The sequence below is a fragment of the Felis catus genome, chromosome D1 (assembly GCF_018350175.1).
Source record: "Felis catus isolate Fca126 chromosome D1, F.catus_Fca126_mat1.0, whole genome shotgun sequence".
Lineage (NCBI taxonomy): Eukaryota > Metazoa > Chordata > Mammalia > Carnivora > Felidae > Felis > Felis catus.
The window spans coordinates 88,584,665-88,599,722 of record NC_058377.1 but is presented as its reverse complement, the minus strand read 5'-3'; the positions used below and the strand labels follow the sequence as shown (position 1 = coordinate 88,599,722).

At 45.9% G+C, this 15,058-nt stretch overlaps 1 long non-coding RNA gene across 1 annotated transcript in view; it reads right to left on the bottom strand.

The window, feature by feature from the left end:
* Positions 1 to 5,109, bottom strand: part of LOC123380565 — a 29,248-nt gene extending 24,139 nt beyond the window's left edge. The window contains exons 1-2 of the long non-coding RNA XR_006586507.1: positions 4,839 to 5,109; positions 4,136 to 4,259 (exon numbers count right to left, since the gene is read on the bottom strand). This is a non-coding gene — a long non-coding RNA (uncharacterized LOC123380565). The remainder of the gene's footprint in view (positions 1 to 4,135; positions 4,260 to 4,838) is intronic.
* Between the last annotated feature and the right edge of the window lie 9,949 nt (positions 5,110 to 15,058).

Here is a 15,058-nt window from a genome sequence, read left to right as displayed (position 1 = left end):
CCATGGGACTATTCACTTTGCGAGGCCTCACCGATCTATAGTGTTCATTTGTGCATTTTGTGTATGTGCGAATGTTATAACTCAACAAACAGGTTTCTTTTTTTTTTTAAGCCAAGCACTTGCAAATTGTAGGGGCCCAGGGCAGGCTGCCACAAAGGCATATTGATTATTTTGAATTAAAGCTACTTGGGCAACAACGGGTGCAGGGACACTCAGACCCTTCTCTGTGCCCCAAACCCCTACTGAAAGCAGCAAATTAATCTCCATATGAAAAATACCCTCCTTGTACGAAGAAGTAAAAAGACATCCTTATCACCAGAGATAGGGACTTGAAAGTCAAGAAAGCTATAAAATAAACCTCGAGTCCTTGAGTCCACCAGCGGGCCTCAGCGCACACGTAATAAAACTTTGGGTTTTTCCCTCCTGTAAACTTGTTTCATATAAAGTTAATTCTTAGTCCAGCTGGAAGACCATGAGTGTAGAGGAAGAATCTTCCCTCCCTGACAAAACCGAATGCTTTTGTTTTCATAACCATTTTCTCCGCGATAAACCTAGTTTGGAAGGCAAAAGCTGAACATCAAATCTCAGAGCTCCACCTGTCCCAGAGCTTTGATCTTGGGTAAGTTATTTATACTTTCAGTGCCTCAGTTTCCCTGTCAGCGAAATGGACATAATAATAGAGCTCTTCTCATAAGGTCGTTGAGGAGATTAGGTGTAAAGGGGTCAGAACAAGGCCAGGAACCTAGGAAAGTCTCAATAAATCTAAGTTGTTGCTGTTTCTGCCCATTTTGGCCCAACCCTGTTCAGCCAATGGAGGAATGAATGGCCCCAATGCTTGGGGAAAGAGAAATAATAAATTATATTTTTCAAATTCATCCTGCCATATCCTTAGAATCCAAGACTTTGATTTTTACAAAGTCTTCTTGGCCCCTGCGCTCTGGAGATATTAACATGCAAATGGAGAAGAGAATAGGAGACAGGATGCTTGTGCCTTGGGAGAGGTTTCTTCAGTCAGTAAGGTCCTAACCAACGGAATCCCACATTAGAATACAGCGTACCTTCCAACAGTCTTATCTTCAGAAAGGCAGCCCTAAGTAGGTGATTCAGAGAGAAGTTCGCTTGTCCATGGTGTAAATGCATCCGTGATGTAGTATTATTTCTGGGGTATTTCTGACCCTGGGATCTCACCTTTCCTCTGCTCTACCTTTTGGGAATTCCAATACCTTAAAAGCTGGCTCTGTTCTTCTTGGACATCTGCCAAGCTAACCTCCCAACACTGAAGAGTATTATGAAAGTTAAGTTGCATGAAGAGGAGTAATAATTCTGTCCTACCAGTATGGCTTAGGGTCAGTACTGCCTTTATAAATTTGTGTTTTTCTTGGCAGCTGCCCTATACTTTCTCTGGCCACCATGACTTTACCCCCACGTTACCACATCATTGAGCTATTTATTCAGTTAAGTTGGCTGAGGAACTCTGCCAAAAAATTGTTATTAGGAGGCTAATCTTATACACCCCCGAGCAACCAAAGGATTCGCAGAGTGGCTCTCCCTGAATTTTTTTGAGCCTTAAAAAAGTCTCATTTTTCCTTTTCTTATTGAAGCAAGATAAGGAAACAGAGTTCCAAAGAGGTTAAGTCACTCGGTTAGAGTCGATGATGGGGCCAGAGCTAGAATCCGCCACAGTTCTCTCCATCTCTCAGATGTTAAGACCTGAATTTAAGTGAAACAAAATTATGAAGCGAACAAAGAGTTGAGAGTCGAAGGTCTGTCTTCAGTGTGAATCACGCGGGAGCAAAGGCTCACATCCAGGCGAGAGGACGCAGATGTCTCTGGACTCTCCCTAGATGCAGCCTGGATGATGGAGGCAGACCATCGCTGCCTGACAAAGGAAAAGTTCTCCCTAAGGTGCTTTAAATTCTCATGTCAAGTCCTCTCATTTTTTATCCATCTTCAAAAGCAGGTTAATAAAGACTCGAGCTTCAGGAGTCAGACTGGAGTCGCATGAGATTCCTCGGAACTGCCAACAAGAAGCTGTTAATAATTCCAGTAATTTGATGAACATGCCCAAGGGCTCTGGGCTGCCGGAGTCAATAGCTACCCGGGTTGTGAGAGGGAGCGTTTCTCACCAGCATGGTGCATTGATCTCATGCCAGCTACGGTGACTCAATTTCTCTACATCAGGGCACCTTCTTTTCTTCGCTCCTGAGAGGAGACTTTCTTTTCCTTATTCATCCCCACTTCTGTCTGTACTAAAAAAAAAATGTCCAAACAGTTCTCTTGATATTTGTTTCTACTCCAATCAGCAAATATTTCAAGTCTGAAAGTGTATAGATTTCCCGAAAACTGAGGGGGAAATGAAGCTCATCTTTGGAATCACCCCTGCTGCCTGTTCATACACAGGTTAGAAGGAGGAATATTGATCCCATTTTGTCTACCAGATAGAATTCTGTGCGGTGGAGGAGAACCGACGAATTAAATTCACATAGAGAGTCAACACATATCCTAGAGCACTGGCTCTAAGGCAGATTAAGCCTTGATCTGTTACAAAATGTGTAACTTTCCGCACGCACTGAACATCCATTAGCCTCAGTTTCCTCATCTGTAGAATGGATATAATAATGATAATAATAATACTGGCTTCATAGAGTTCTTGTGAGGAACAAATGAATGAATACTGCCACTCTGTAAGCATCAGCTTAATGTAACTATTACAGCGTAATTAATACTTCCTGAGGTGACTGGCTGGGAAAGGAAAGGAATAGAAATATCTTCATTTTACAGGGGCAGAGTAGACTGTGTTAGAGGAAAGTGATTCCTGCTAAGCAGGCCAGTTAGCGTCAGATCAGGAGAGAAAGCTCATGTCTTCAGATCCTTTATTCTGTTCCTTTGACATAGAGCCAAAAGCTGGCTGGGGCTTTGTCCTCCTGCTAGTGACAACTCTAACCCGAGTCCCCGAGGGCCCAACTCAACCACTTTCTAGCTCTGAAACCAGATCACAGTCCCCATTTGCATTTTTCAAATACCCAGTATGCCAACTTCTATTGTTATTTTTCCTAGCAACTGGCAAGATCAGATTTTAAAGTCTTGCTGTGATGCAGGGCACTTGCCTATGAATTCAGGGAGCCTGGACCTCCTTCTGCGAGGCAGCACAGCAGAGCATCTGGAAGCTGGGTGTGACGGGGCATCATGTGTCCCGGCTCTTCCAGGATACCTTAGTGCACACATACAGTCCAGGACTAATTAGCAATAACACCCTAGTTATTAAGCCTCCAACTTCAGCTCAGATCATGATCTCACGGTCATGAGTTTGAGCCCCACATCGGGATCTGTGCTGACAGCTTGGAGCCTGGAGCCTGCTTCGGATCCTGTGTCCCCCTCCACCTCTCTCTCTATCCCTCGCCCACTTGTGTTCTCTCTCTCTCTCTCACACACACACTAAATAAATAAACATAAAAAAAAACTGTCTCAGTTTAGGGTTTTTTTTTTTTAATTTTTTTTAACGTTTATTTATTTTTGAGACAGAGAGAGACAGAGCATGAACGGGGGAGGGTCAGAGAGAGGGAGACACAGAATCCGAAACAGGCTCCAGGCTCTGAGCGGTCAGCACAGAGCCCGACGCAGGGCTCAGACTCACGGACCGCGAGATCGTGACCTGAGCCGAAGTCGGCTGCTCAACCGACTGAGCCACCCAGGCGCCCCTCAGTTTAGGTTTTAAATATGATATCATCTTAACTACAGAGCCAGAATGTCCAGACTCAAATCCCACATACTATTTGTTCGGCAAGTCACTGCACTGTGCCTTGGTTTCCCCTGCTGTAAAATGGAGACAATGATAGTAATAGGAACTATCCCGGAAATCGTGGTGAGACTTAACCGTGTTATTACGTAGGGCGCCTGGGTGGCTCAGTTGCTTGAGCGTCTGACTCTTGATTTTGGCTCAGATCATGATCTCACGGTTCCTGGGATCGAGCCCCGTGTGGTGCTCTATGTTGAGAGCACAGAGCCTACTTGGGATTCTCTCTCTCCCTCTCCCTCTGCTCCTCAGCCACTCCCTCTCTCTCCAAAATGAGCAAATAAACATTAAAAAAATAAATATGTTAACACCTATAAAATGCTCAGAATACCTGTCACATACCGTGTGCTACGTCGAGGTGAGTCACTATTAATCTCTTTCCAGCGAAACCATCGGATACTCTAGCCCCATTCAAAAGTGTGTTAAATGAGAAGTGTGACATCCGCTGTCCTTGTATTACGGAGTCCTTTAGGGGTCAGAGGAAAAGTTGAGGTTAAAACATATGAAGCAATTTGTGATTTCAGGTATTCTTACTTTTCTGAGAGCGTGAATAATACATGAAGCAATAGAACAGGAGAGAAAAAGCACTGAACAGATTGTCATTCGCCGTGGATCCCTTTTCTTTCTTTGTTTTTTTCACGATACTCTTTAAAATTTGTAACGGATCAGACATTTATCTCCACATCCCACTTCCATTTTTCTCTCATCCCTAGACATCACGCCAATGTCTTCATCGTTTCATCTGGGTGCATTGTGCGAAGTACGTAGTTTTGTGTTATGTTCCTTGGTCACACAGGATCCCATTTCTTCGTATTTTCACCAAGCGCTGTATTTTTAAGGTTCATCCATATTTTTATGGGAACGCATACTCTCTTGCACGTTACGACCGCCTAATACCCCACAGTGTGTGCCCCGTTTGATCAGCGATATGCACCGAGGCCACCCCCAGCTCTCTGCCACGAGGGACCGCACCACAATGAACAATTAGCTCACAGATCCCTGTATTAGTCAGTTCTGCTGCTATAATGAAAACAAAACAAAATACCTCAGTGGCTTACAACCACAAAGGTTCCTTTCGTGGTCACGCCACAGGTTCCTGCTGCTGGCAACAGGCTCCTTCCTATTCCCTGCGTCTTCAGAGCAGCGTCCACGCTGAGGAAAAGCCCTTATTTAGGACAAGCCCTAATCCTGGCAGGAGAAAAAAGAAGAAAAAAAAGCAAAAGAGCTGGAGGAAACCAGCAACAGCGCTTGAAGCTTCCGCCTCAAGCGCACGCAGAGCTTCCACGCCTGGTTCCAGGGCCAAAGCAAGTCACGTGGCTGAGTCTGACCCGGAAGCGGAGAAATACAGCGTCTTGCAGACAGGCGCTAGAAAGCGTGTGGAGGTGAGTGGACGACCCTGTATGGGGAAAGGCGGCAACTAATTGCAAATAATAATAAAGTCTACCACTCTCAGAGCTCAGTAAGAATTTCTTTGGGATTTATGCCCAGGAGTGGGATTGCTGGATGATGCCGGCTGCATGCATAGCCCTAATTTCATTAAATAACTCAGATTAATCCAGATTAACACTCTCATCAGTGCACATCAGTGCACATCAGTGCATGTGGGTTCCTTTATCCCTGTACCTATGCAACACTTGCATTTTACAGCTTTCCCGTTTTTTGGTCACTAGGTTAAAGGGACGTCTTAGTGCTTTAACTTTCATTTACTATTATGATTTGGAGCATTATTCATTTATCTATTTATCTGTAAGGTTTCTTCTTAATTACCCATTAGGCAGTCTTTTCCCATTTGCCCACAGGGGCTGCTCTCCTCATCTCGTTGGGTAGCAGGAAATCATAGTGCTATCTGTAAATGCCTGTTCAGTTTTAGACACGACAAAAATCTTTATCTTTCCTGCCATCTGTCTAGTGACTTTGTCCACATGTTCTTTGTTGAAAAGTAATCCTTCTTTTTGGTCATGAAGCCTTTTCCTTCCTCTAGGTCACAAAAATGTTTCGCTTTTTTTTTTCTTTCTCTAACATTTGACATTTTTACTTCCACACTTAGAACTTTAATTCACCCAGAACCATCTTAGGTAGGGACCCTATGTTATTTTTCTCCAAATAGTGAATGAGTTTCCTCTGCTACACAGTCTGGTCTTTCCCTACAGGATCACAATGGCTTCTGTGCCATATATTAGGGTCTGAATGTCTCCTCTCTACAATGTTTCACCGATCTGTCCATTCTTGTACCAATACCAACTACTTTTTATTACAATCACTTTGTCATACATCTCAATGGCTGGTTAAGGCAATTCTCCCCTAGTTTTCTTTTCTAAAGTTAACTTAGCTATTCATGGCCCTCTCTTCCTCCAAAGACATTTTAAAATTCCTTTTTCAAGTTCCTCAAAAAGCCCAACTGGTTTCTGATTAGCATTTAAGAATTAATCTGAGAATAATTACTACCATTATAGTGTGAAATTGCCCATTCAAGAGCATAGAATAGCTCTATTCTCCACTTACTCACATCGGTTTTTATGTTTTTCATGAGATAAAGTTTTCTCCATAGAAGTTACGTATATTCTAGATCAAATAATTTCTAGATACCCTATAATTTTTGTGGCTTTTTGATATGTACCCTAATGTGGATGAGACTTGGGTTCTAGATTTTGCTCTGTCACTGATTACGCCGTATGATTATTAGGCAAGTCAGTCACTGCTTCTTGATGTCAGTTTCCTCATTGGCAGAGAAGACTGAAGCTGTCGGTCCCCATGGTACCACAGGTAACAATGACAAACGCACATTAAAATCTCAAAATGTGCCAGTTCTTGCAGAGGGAAGTGACTGCGTGTGCAGTACTTAGCATGTCTGATACCTAGTCGGCGCTCAATTCTGTTAGCAACCACTGTTCCCATGCTGCTATAAAATGAAACAAGTGGACACTTGGAGAGGTGGAGTGACTCTCCCAGGCTCATTCAGCTACTAAGTGGCCGGTTTGGGACGTAACGAAGCACGCGCTACACCTTGCAGGTGAAACCCCTTGCAACTAACGATAGGTCTTACCTACAGCCTCGGACCGGGACGGTTTGAGTTACCAGCTCAGAAACGCCCTGGTTAATCTTGACTGCCAGAGCTCGTGCCTGGCTCCTGAACATCAGAGGCCATGAATAAAGTCCAGGGCTTCATTGTGTGCGCGGCTGCTAGAGTTACCGTCAGCTCTGGTTGCATGCGCTTGCTCTTGTAGAACATGGTTTTTCCTAGAAGTCCGATGTGTTCCTGGACGCCACGGGCTGATAGTGGAGTCAGATAACAGCCCAGGAAGGCAGCCCAGGTTTGCAGGACAGGAAGTGGGTGCCATCTAGCCAGCTGGGCGAGAATCAATGCCTCTGTCAGATTGCACATGGAGGCTGAGATGGGGACAGTGGAAATCTCCGGGGAAGCGAGGCTTCTCTCCCTGGCAGCCAGGGCAGTTGGCCCTGAAGCCTGTGAACCCCACAGCCTGTAGCCAGGTATGAGAAGAGAATGTGGGGAGAGCCTCCCGATGCGCTGTCCTGCTTCCAAATCATAGTCCTTCTGTCAACACCCTTCCAGCTGCCAAGAGATAAGAACCTAACTCAAACTAGCCTCATAAAAAGTAGCTTCAGCTGGCTTACCTAGAAACAGACATGTTATGAGCTTAAGTAACTCCTGGTGGTTTTAGTTCTGTTCGATCCCGGCCGGATGTTAGAGCGATTTCACCAGTCTCTGCCTCCATCCCCCGGCGCCCCCACCAGGCAAAGCTCTCTCTGCAGGAGCAAAATATGGCTATAGCAGCTCCAGGTTTATATCTTCCTTAGGACGGAGTCGTACTCAGCATCCATATCAATCCCCCTACAAACGACTCTGGTTCTGCTTGGGTCGAGGTCCACTGGCAGGAAATGGAAGGTTGAAGCATGTAATTGGCAGACGCACAGAGTGTGCGAGGAGCATTTCCCCAAAGGAAAAGAGAAAAGTGGTAGATGTCCATTACCCTTCTCACACTATTCTCCACAGAGCCAGGGGCATGCACAGCCCTCGCTGATTCCATGATCTGTTCCGTACCATTTCCTGCCATCGCCATCCTCCCGCCATCCCTCCTGGGCTCTGGACACCAGATCATGGACTACTCAGATCATGTTACATCTTTTCCTTCACATCCCTGGGCCCCCGTGCCTGCTGTTCCTCCTCCTCAGTGTCTTTCTGTTACGGTGTGGTCAGCTGCTTTCTAGAACTTTCTCTGACCCTCCCCGGGCAAATCGAGTACCTTCCCACAGCAATAGGTGCCTCTTTATCACTTTGTATGGTAGTCAAAATTTTGGAGAAGGTCACATTTGTCTCCAGGTTAGACCTGAGGTGACTGAGAGTAGGAATTCATTCTTATCCTACTGATCTTTGGAGGAGTAAGTGTGTCTGTCTCATAGAGACTGTTCGTTCACCCCATAGCCACCCCTCCTTCCTTGCTACTGAGCCCTGACTTGGAGTACTTTGTGCCCAGCTAAATGCTGACTTACTCAGCCTTCCCTGCAGTCAGTAATGAGCATACGACACAGTTCCTGGCCCAGGATATCTGCTGGGGGACATCTTCTGGGGTGGGAAGCCGTCTCTGAAATAGCTCTTGCTTCCTTGTTTAAAGGGATCAGATGAGTTTGACACTACTGTTTCCTCCCTCTTTCCCGCTTTGTTCTGATATTTGGGACCATAGCAGCCAGCTTACAAACAAGAAGAAAAGGACAAAAGAATCACCTCGACAGTCTTAACGTGATTGAAGTTCTGGACCAATGCCTGCAGCCACTTTCCTATGGATGTTAGGTCAGGAGAGTCCCCTGCCCCCCCATCTCTGCAGTCTTGCCTCCACGTGGGAGATCTCAGATTGTCCAATACTCTGGGTTTTGTGGAAGTCATTGTGGAATAGAGAATTCGGGGGGTGGCCCCCTATCTGATCCCCAAGTTTGAGAAATTGTGCCGTGCCTAAAAGGCACATACATCTCATCAGTAAGTAATTGTGAAAATGAAACATTTTTGGGGGGCTCCTGGGTGGCTCGGTCGGTTGAGCGTCCGACCTCGGCACAGGTCATGATCTCATGGTTCGTGGGTTCCAGCCCCACGTGGGGCTCTGTGCTGACAGCTCAGGGCCTGGAGCCAGCTTCAGATTCTGTGTCTCCCTCTCTCTCTACCCCTCTCCTGCTCACGCTCTGTCTCTCTCTCAAAAATAAATAAAGATTAAAAGAAAAAAAAAGAATGAAACATTTTTTTCTTTCAATGTATGTGTGTGATTTTTTTGAACACCTACTAGGTTGTTAGCACATAAATGTTTATGAAGTTGTACGTGCCTAACTACTTTGTAATTTAACTGTGAGGTATTTCTTTTGCCTTAGGACACTGAAAAGCTTACTGAGACACTCAGGGTCCCTTTCGCGGAAAAGTCTGAGAATCTCTGACTGAAGGAGGAAATGAATGAACAGAAAGGGAAGGTTACGTGTACAAAGTGGAAGAAGGGTAGAGGAATTCTCTTTCGTTCTTCCTCTTCACAAGGAGAGTCCTCTTCTTTATAAAGGAATCCTGGACGATTCTCCTTTTTTGAAATTATCATATCAGTTGCCACTGTGTTTCTGTGTTGAAAAGTTCTCTGGCTTCATCAGTGCCTCCCTTCCCCCACTCTCGTAGCTCTCTGAGGAGCACACCTCCTCTAGGAAGCCCCCTGTGACTAAGAGGAAGTCATGTGACTTTCTTCCTTCCTCCTCATCTTCCTCAAACTCAGCAACACCGGCTCTCTGCCTGGGCAGCAGGGGTACGTTGCTGAGCTCAGGTGGAATTGGTGACCTCAGCTCTTACAGTGACCGCTTGTTTTCTATCTCTCCAGCACAGACGTCTTGGTCTCAGACTGTAAACTCTTGGGTGAGTGCTCGAACCAACAGAAAGCCAAGCTCACTTAACAAAAAATCCAACAGCTATCTATTAGGAACCTGCTTGGTGTCAAGCGTTTCTTTTCTGATGACTAGTTTGCCAAGGAGAGCCCTCGCCTTCATCTGGGCAGCCGGGGCTGTCCCATAGGCTGTGCGTGCCCCGCCCTGCACCTCTCCAGGGCTATGATTCGAAGTGACAGCCAAGACAATGGTATATCCTAGGAGCTGTGCGTTATGGCGACCACCCCCTGGCAGCACTTGCTGTTCAATTAAAAAGAAATTTTTATCTGTTTATTTATTTTTGAGAGAGAAAGAGAGAGAGAGAGTGGAGGAGGGGGAGAGAGAGAGGGAGACACAGAGTCGGAAGCAGGCTCTAGACTCGGAGCTGTCAGCACAGAGCCCCATGTGGGGCTTGAACCCACAAACTGTGAGATCATGACCTGAGCCGAAGTCGGGCTCTCAACCGACTGAGCCACCCAGGCGCCCCCGTACCTGAACTTTAATTCAATTCAAGTGGCCATTGTGACAAAAGGAAAATTAGAAGGGCCTCATGCTGGGGAGGTATTGCTAGATTTTGGGCCCTGGGCTTCATGTGCCTTATTTCACTTAGTACTCAACACCCCATTTTTGAGCCCTGTATTATGGGTGAGAGACTTCAAGAGGTTAAGTTACTTGCTCAAGGTCACCCAGCTAGCAAGGGACTGAATGAGCTAATCACTGGATAGGAATAGTCGTCACCATTCGGTGAATACTCGTTCACCTCCAACTGCTTGGCAGGCAGGGCCTAAGGCCTGGGACTCAGACTCCAGGGCCAGGGGGCAAACACCCCTCCTTCAGGAGCAAGTGAACAGTTCATTTTCCTTGACCAAGTTGTTCCGCCGCGGCTTTATAACTAGAACGTTTTCTGGTCAAACCTGAAAATGAAAAAAAAAGAGGCTCATGTCTCTGCACAACATCTGGGGCGTCCGTATGTAAAACAGACATCGTGCTTGTACAGTGGGGGAAAATCCGAATGAGTGAAGCATTTAGCAAGACCCCGCAGTGTGTGATGACATACTGGGGAGCCCTGACCCCAGGCACGGAGGGGTGGAGTTTGAATGAGGGCACCGGGGCTGGAATCAGGCTGGCTGGGTTGGAGTTCTGACTCCACTGCTCACAAGGGCGAGTGACTCACTTAAGCAGCTTGGAATTTGGTTTCCTCATTATGTGAAGTGGGATCACAAAAGTAAGTAACAAGGATGAATCTCTCAAGCATTACGCTAAGTGAAAGAAGCCAGAACAAAAAGGCTATGTACTGTATGATTCCATTTGGGAGACGTTCTGGAAAAGGGCATGAAACAGATTGGTGGTCACCTGGGGTTGAGAGCACAGGATTGACTATAAAGGACCATGAGCAGGTATACAAATATTTTCATATTTGGTATTTTGGTTGTAGTGTATTTATATATACATGTATATATTTCTCAAAAACTCTATAGATGCACACTTATAAAGTGTGAATTCTGTATTTAAATTTATCTCAATAAAACTGACTTAAGAAAAAGAAATAGTTTATGGGTTTTTTTTAAGTTTATTTATTTTGAGAGAGAGAGCATGAGCAGGGGAGGGGCAGAGAGAGAGAATCCAAAGCAGATTCCATGCTCAGCACAGAGCCCGATGTGGGGCTTGAACCCATGAATCTTGAGATTATGACCTGAACAGAAATCAAGAGTCGGACGCTTAACCAACGGAGTCACCCAGGTGCCCCCATAGTCAACAAGAATTCTACAGAATGCTGGATTAAAAAAAATTGAAAAAAAGGGGAGCCTGGGTGGCTCCGTCAGTTAAGCGTCCGACTTCGGCTCAGGTCATGATCTCGCAGTTTGTGAGTTCGAGCCCCGCGTCGGGCTCTGTGCTGACAGCTCAGAGCCTGGAGCCTGTTTCAGATTCTGTGTCTCCCTCTCTCTCTGACCCTCCCCCGTTCGTGCTTTGTCTCTGTCTCAAAATTAAATAAACATTAAAAAAAATTTTTTTAAATTGAAAATTTCTTCATGAATTGTTTTAATATTTATCACTTAGTGGAAAATGACAAAGGAAATACTAAATTCATTAGAATAACTGCATAATCTTTTAATGCACCTTAAAAGACCATCATATTAACACCAAAGTGAAAAATAAGGGATGCATACTGAATTAAAATGGCAATTTCATCTATGGTGTTTTCTGGATGTGCACAAGTATTTGTTTAAGAGGGTAAAAAAAAAAAAAAAAGTACTTGGGCCAGTCATATATGCAGCTACTCTCTCCCTTTTCCCAGAATCAGCTGAAAGTTGCTTGGTTTCGGAAATTTCTTTAATTGCTTTTGTCCCCAACCTCTGGTGCTAGCCTCTGCACGCACGTAAACCTGACCCAGACACTGTGGTGGGCTGGCCTTGAACTGCTCAGAAACGGTTCTCCTGCAGCCTCACGAGGCTGAGCTCTCAACTTGAGGTTGAATCCCGCCTCCACTATCACCTGCTGGGTGACCAGGGGCAAGACTCCCATGTCTCTGAGCTTAAGTTTCCTCATCTGTAAATTCAAGGAGTAAGACTGGATGCTCCGCTAAAACCCTTCACACTCCCAACTTCTAGAATCCTACTTACTGCCTCTGGAATGGAAAGGCAAGACTTGCTTTGGTTAGCTTTCGATGTCTACTGAAACATACAACATACAGGCAAGGACTGTTGCCTCCTGCTGGTGCTGGTTATTCATTAGAAGAGAATTCAAATGATTTTGCGATTATAACAAAGGTAAAATAACTCAATGCTAAAACTGGCCTCTTGCTTTTTTAAATATCTCAGTAGATGTTTTTGAAGATCTCTTTCCTTGATTCATTTATTCATTCAACAATCAGTTTTTGATCTGCTTTGGGTGCCAGACAAGGCGCTAGGTATTAGGGATGCAGAAATAAAACAGACATTGACGTTAAGCTCAAAGAGCTTCCAGGTGAAGGGAAGGAGGCACAGGGGCTATGAGAGAAGTCTGTTCAGGGTACATTCGAGGGCTAGAGAAGGACGGGGTGGGTTCTTCCAGGGAGGAGTCTGGAAAGGCCACACGGAGCAATTGAAGCTGGAAGATGCGTCGGTGTTTGCCAGATAGAGGTGGGAGAGAGGGGCCTTGCGCAGCATGCCTGGGCGTGTGCAGAAGCCTTGTCTAATCTGGAAGCCACACTTAGGTCAAGGTGGTAGGACTGTAACCACGTAGTGGAGCCGGTAAAAGTAGGAGCTAGAAGTCCTGGACGTGTTTTCTTTAAGCAAACGCTGATCTGCTCAGGGAAGGGGCACACCAGATGCTGCACAGTTGCTGGGGACAACAGAAGAGGAAGCCACCATGTCCCAACTCAACGGCCAGCCATTGACATTGGCGGATCATAGCTCCGTTGCGTGTGATGGGTGTGGGCACGGTTCTCCAGGGCTTTCTAGGGATTTGACTACGAGCAGACTGATTTCTTTCCAAATCAGATCATGGTCATTACGGACAGCACAAGGGGGAAGCCATTTGGTTGAGTTTTCCTTAGAAATGGAGTCAGATTTTTTTTTTTTAGGGACTGTTAAGTTCATTGCTTAAGCATAACATCAGCAGTTACAGGTTAAGAAATAAAGTCGTTTTTTTGTAGGACAATGACCCACAAGTTTTGCAAGCAAACACCCCAGCCCTGGGTTTAGCTTTAGGTGAGGGGAAAAGTCCGGGTCTGGGAGCTGATGAAAGTACACTGCTAGGCTCTTCCAAGCCCACAACACCGAGAGAAGCACCTCGGACCTTTTGACTCCTCCTCTTAACTGGAAAGAAGTTCAGAAAGGAACACACTTAGAGACACAGCAGTGCTTTGGAACAAAGGTGGGCAGGAAAGAAAGTTGCAAAAAGAGCAAAGGCATATCATCTCTTTGCGAAACTACCAGCTCTCTCCTCCTTGACGAGAAGATCCCCCATTAAATGGGACCATTCTCCTTCTTTTGCCTTTGGCCTTTCATTTCTTCCTACATTCCTTCCTTTCATCTCTCCCTTCTCCCTCTTGCTTTTTCTTTCTTACTATTCCTCCTGTTCCTTCAATCTCTTTCTTAAAGTTCAAATTGAAATACCGGCCTTAATCCCTCAGAAGCAGCTCTGTTTTCCCTGCCCCTGCCTTGCACAACTTGTGGTATGGCTCTATGCCACCATTAGCTACGCGGCGAGGTCTGACGTGGCCAAGGAACATCTTGTACAATGCCACTTTTTATCAAAACCAAATAGCATAACAATGAATACAGGGCCCCGTTCACATGAACCTCCTAAGATTTCACTATGATAAAAAGTGGGGCTGAAATATAAAATCCGTCTCCATTTGAAAATAAATAGCCCCCGTTCTTCTCCCTGGCCCGCTCCCTTCCCAGGCCCTCTCCTAAAGCCCCCACTCCTCCTCCATTGGCTCACCTCCCTACCCTTTTGTCATCAAGTGCTTCCCTTGGCCTCCAACTGTTCAGGTTTCACCAGTCCGGTGACCCATTAGGATGGGGTTGCACCACTCCGGGGTGCGGCTTGAGGGGAGGGAAGGAGAAGGCTTGAGCTGAACGCCCCACCGAAGCCAGGCTTGACTCCCCTACTATCATGGTCCCCATAATCCGGTCAACGCGGGAATGTCTTAGAGATGAGTGTTTTCACGGTGGGGCTAGTGTGAGAGGACCATCTACGCATGTGAATAAGTTTCAGCCCTCCTTTCGAGAGATGCCTGACCCAGCTCACCAGCTTAGAGGTGTCCTTAGCCAGAGACCTCTGAAGAGAAAAACAGAAGTCAGGAAAGCACTGAATGGGCAGCCCAGGATCGACGACATAGGCCAGGTTGTCATGGGATTACATAGTCATTAGATTGGGGAGGCATCCATGAAGGACGGCCTTGACCCCCAACTCACTCCTCCCGAATGGGATTCAGACCCCCCGCTGCCCAGACGTGGTCATAGTCCTGATCCCCTAGAAGTCAGACGTTCCCAATAAGAAGGCTTCACACCCTCTGCCCGAGTGTGGAAGCAAGGTCTTCAATGCTGGGTAAGCAGAAGGGAAGACTAGAAATGGAGATCACAGATAAAGTCCAACGAGGACAGTAATTTCCCCACTAGAGAGTCCTTGGGCTCAAGACCGAGACTTCCCGTCTATCTAGTTTGTGGACACCATCCACTCATTCATCCTTTTGTTCTTTCAAGGAACGGGCATGGACTTCTGCTCTATTATCAGCGCTGTTCTAGGCCCTACGGTAATGCAATTGACACAAGACAAAGTCCCTGCTCTCATGGCAGAGGAGGAAGCCTACAATAAATACAGAAACAAAATAAATAAATGCAGCTAGTGACCAGCGCTATGAAGCGCTTTTTTCCC